The 4,760-nt window shown below is 47.2% G+C and overlaps 1 long non-coding RNA gene across 1 annotated transcript in view; it reads left to right on the forward strand.

Annotated features, from left to right (window-relative positions):
- The window catches only part of LOC116069787, a 4,962-nt gene extending 416 nt beyond the window's left edge, over window positions 1-4,546 (forward strand). Inside the window, exons 2-3 of the long non-coding RNA XR_004110141.1 lie at window positions 1,136-1,496; window positions 4,238-4,546. This is a non-coding gene — a long non-coding RNA (uncharacterized LOC116069787). The remainder of the gene's footprint in view (window positions 1-1,135; window positions 1,497-4,237) is intronic.
- Window positions 4,547-4,760: the final 214 nt, after the last annotated feature.

Below are 4,760 nucleotides of genomic sequence, written 5' to 3' on the forward strand. Positions count from 1 at the left end.
ACCACCATGGCACAAAGCAAATGCTTGGCCAGAGACTTTAACTAGCAACTCATTCTTGTGCTTAGGACTCTACAGTGAGCACTACATACTTAGAGGCAAAGAGTGTAGCTGATTCTTTGGTGGCATTTGTACCTTGCCCAGAGCAGGCAACCAATCATAGTGTTGTAGATGGATGCAGCATGGTCTTTAAAAAGTTCAGAATGATCAGTGCCACTGCCATCTTAGAAACGGCACGCCTTGGCTACCTTCAAGCACTGTTGGATAGCTCGTAAGACCTCTGCCATCACACTGGCCTGTAGGGATACACCTTGCTGTGGCCCTGTTGTAGATTAGCTTTCTGGCATTTCAGTCGCCTGCAGTGAACAGAAAATATTAGGTGGAAGACTCTAGAAGCAAACATTTCACATTTTATTTTATTAGAGCTCATTCTGAGGAGTGTGACAAAACTTAGACCACCCTGACTATAGACATCACTGCTGTCAGCCACTTAGTAATTGGTCCAGTTGTCAGATCAATTGTCAACAGAGTCACAGTGCTTATGTTCAAGAGATCTTTATTTTGCTTAATCATGACCCAAAATGCAAGCTCTGTGAGGCTGGCAATTTTATTACAGTGTATGAATTGCTCTGTCTTATTATCTATTGTGGTTATTCTCTTACTGTGCCTAACTCCTGCATTTAATTTTTTCATATGAAGGGTAGAAGCATCAAATAATAGAGGGCTCAGGGCTAGGTGGCTTCCAGTGGAGGGTCTTGGAACATATTCCCCAGAGACCACAGGGGCCCACTCTACTTAAGACCTCTCAGGTCTCTGCTTTGCTTATTCCTGCCAATTCCTCCCTCTGCTGGCTGTTTCTGGCTTCTACATTTCCTGCAGAAATTTGGTTGCATTTCTCTGCCAGCAATGAACCTGATGTTTTCCTCCGCGCCCTGAAGGGAGATGGAAATGTGGCCACCAGACAACTGGGTAGTAAAACAGATACTTCAAGAGGAACATGCTGGATGTAGGCAGAATCTCTTTACAGGTGCCTGGAGTACCTCCCTTCATGTGCCTCCCTCCCTTCTCTATGAATGCAAATCGCTGCTAATAATATCGCTTGACATTTATAAAACCCTTTGCTTGATCTTCACAACAGCCCCGGGATGCCTCCTAAGCCCAGCCAGACTCTTTCTCAAAGTCTTCCAAAGAGACCCAGATATGGCAAGCTTACCAAAGGAGGATGCCCAATTTATCTCCATCTTCATTCGAGGCCAAGCACAGATGAATTTCTACTAAGACAGTACTTTGGTGCTACCTGACTTGGATCTTGAGGTCAGATTCTGGAGCAGAGTGATACAGAGGGGGCGTAGTGGATCTCTGTGTAAAGGAGCAGAAGAGATGAGCTCCCACCTCACTCGGTATCTGAGCACATCCAAGATCAGGGAGCGGAGACTCAGATAAATGAGCATGCCTGGGAGAGTAAGAGAGATGTGAACGCACTGCAGAATGAGAACAAGGTATCCTTGCTGTAGCCTGGCATGGTGGCACACTCCTATCTCAGCAAGAAGGACAGAACCAGGCGGGAAGATCATCAGTTTGAGGCCAGCCTGGGATACAAAGCAAGACCTTAGGATGAAAGAAAAAAAGAAAGGAGGGAAGGAGGCAGGAGGCAGGAGGCAGGGACACAGGGAGGCAGGGAGGAAGGGAGGAAGACAGGAGACAGGGAGGCAGGAAAGCAGGGAGGGAGGGAGGCAGGAAGGAAGAGAGGGAGGCAGGGAGGGAGACAGGGAGAGAGGGAGGCAGGAGGCAGGGAGGCAGGGAGACAGGAAGACAGGGAGGGAGACTGGGAGGGAGGCAGGGAGGGAGGGAGGTAGAGAGGGAGGGAGGGAGGGAGGTAAGTAGGTAGGTAGGTAGGGAGGGAGGGAGGCAGGGAGGCAGGCAGAGAGGCTGGGAGGCAGGAGGCAGGAAGGGAGGGAGGCAGGGAGGGAAGCAGGGAGTTAGGAAGGGAGCGGGGAGGGAGGGAGGGAGGGAGGCAGGCAAGGAAGGAGGAAGGGAGGAAGACAGGGAAAAAAGAAGAAAGTGAGAGTAGAAGGAAGAAAAGAAGGAAACCCTGCTATATTTTCTCATCCTTTTAAAAATTCTAAATCTATACTGCTAAACTAAAGATATTAAACCCAAAGATGTCTGAAATAAAAGAATTTATCGACTGCTAGATAAGCTATCCAGAAAAGGGTAGGTCCTGGGCAAGTGTCAGCAAATTCCTGTAGCAAGCTAAGCAGTCCCTGAGAACTGTCCCCAAGGGAACAGAGCTGGAAGCTTTGCTGGTTTGTTTGGTTTGCCTTGGAGAAGGGAAGCCTGACTGACACTCACCTCACCCACCCCCACCCCCAGCTACAGACAGGAGGGGCGATGACACAGAATGAGAAGCTTGGAAGCAGGATGTGCATCCTTAGAGTGTCCATCCCCCCAGGTTTGATGCTTGCCTGTCCCTTTGGTCTTTTCCTCTTCTGATTCAAGTTGTAGGCAAGTCTGTTCAAAGCCAGTGATGGGGTTCCGAGCAAGACACCTCCTCTGCCAGAGTGAGGATCCCTCTATCAGAGTTAGATGAATGTTATCATTAACCTTGCTCCATGCCATGGGCCTCTTTGATATTCCAGTGTATTTTCAAAATAGTCTTTTTTTAAATGTCCAAGACACGAAACATAGATTTACAGATAACCAATTAAACTAAAACAGTGCTATGCTAAAAACAAGGCTGGATATTATGAGGCATAATTTACTGTGTTGACACTCTAAGTAACAGAAGGAGGTCTAATGACTGTCAAGAGTCCAAAGCATCGATACATGTGAGATTTGTGAAAACTAGGACAACCAAATGGGGTTTGAGAATGCCCATTGATGGCACCATCCTCATGAGGGTCATGGATGGATGTATTAGGTGACCTCCCTTATGATAAAGGGAAAATGCTAAATTTCCACTAGTAAAAATAATGACAATTTTTTTCTGTTCTAGCCCACAGGCACACGGATGACAGGTTAGCTTCCAGACTCCTAATCTGTAATATTGTTTCTAACACCTACATGGCTGGAGTCCATAAAATTATCTAGATGAGACAAGGGGATAGAATGGGGATATGCTAGGATTTTGTTTTTGTTTGTTTATTTGCTTGTTTGTTTTTTCTGACAAGCCCCGGCTGACCTAGAACTTGCTCTGTAGACCAGGCTAGCCTCAAACTCAGAGAGATCTGCCTGCTTCTGCCTCCCAAGTGCTGTGACTGAAGGCTTTTGCCACCAGACCCAGCCCTGCGTTAGAATTTGACAGTCTAAACGAGAGTTGGCACCAGAGTATCACATGGGTGGAAACTGCTTTTGTTCTGAGAACAACCTGTTAGACACAGTAGCCCATACATATAACCCCAGCCACACGAAAGGTTACAACTGGAGGACTACAAGTTCAAGACCAGCTTGGACCACATACATAGTGAGTTTGAAACCAGCCTGGGCTGCAGAGTGGCTTTAATAAATTTGCTCTGAGTGATTTAGCTGCTGCTGACTTTGAGAATTAGCCCAGAAATAAAGACTGCTGGAAGAGGTGGGGGCTGGGGAGGTAGGTGGAGTCCCGTAGATCGGTGGCAGTAGGCTTCTCCCCATCCTCTGACTCAGGGATCTGTGTTATCTGTACAGGATTTTGTGTAGGTCGCTGCAATTTGGAGTCTACATAGCCTTCCTGCATTACTGGGAAGAACCTGCCATCTGCTGTCCAGCTTGAGTAAAACATGCCGGCCTCCTGATGCCTAGGCTAGGTTGCCTGAGGGATGATGGTGGTTTGGGGGAGGGCATTCTATTTACAGAGGCCACTGCCACAGAGTAGGTCTGGGAGGAACAGATCTTTTCTATTAACAACTCTGGGCTGGCAGAAACCGGATAGGATGGCACTGGAAAGGTCCTTCATTTGCTCTTTGGGACTCAGAAAGTAACGAAAGGAGACACAAGGTTGAAGGGGAAAAAAAAATAACAAGGAAAATAGCTATTGAGAGAGAGGATAGGCATTCACAGCTAGAAAATACCCTACAAAGAGAAACAGGTGTCACTGGAGACGCCTCCGGGCATAAAAGGATGAGAACATTTTCCCGCCTTCCGTGTAGATGGTGTTGTTCGGTTCTGAGATCTCATTGCCCTCGGGCAAAGCTGTTCCTTCTGCTCTGAACGTTCTTCCGACCCCATCCTTCTTATCTAAGTAAATGTTTGTTTGCTGCAGCTCTAGGGAACCTCTAGAGCCTCTGCAGCAAGTCCTCTGGGCAAGCGAGCTCTACGGAACCTCAGCTCAGCTCTTTGTCGACACCTCCTGGCACTGCTCTGGAACTGCCTGCTGACTTGCTTCCTGTTTACATAGTGTCTCCAGAGATCAAAACCCCCAGGCAGGGTTTTATTTAACCGCAGCTTTATCCCAGTGTGGGGAAAACTGTGGGAGACTATTAGCTAACTGGATTGGTTTTTCTTGTGGAATTTTGAGGAACTTGGTGATCATAATTTGAAAACAAATAAAAATGCTTCGACACATTTTTCCCTAGAGATCTGCCTAGAAGTTGAAAATAATTTCTTTTTCTATTTCAATATCTATCAACATCCTTGAGGGACCTGCTGACATCCAAAGCCTGCTCATAGAAAACTCCTCTCACAGGGCGGTGATGGCACACGCCTATAATCCACTTATAAGCACTTGGGAGGCAGAGACAGGTGGATTTCTGAGTTCGAGGCCAGCCTGGTCTACAGAGTGAGTT

This window comes from Mastomys coucha, unplaced genomic scaffold (assembly GCF_008632895.1).
Source record: "Mastomys coucha isolate ucsf_1 unplaced genomic scaffold, UCSF_Mcou_1 pScaffold22, whole genome shotgun sequence".
NCBI lineage: Eukaryota > Metazoa > Chordata > Mammalia > Rodentia > Muridae > Mastomys > Mastomys coucha.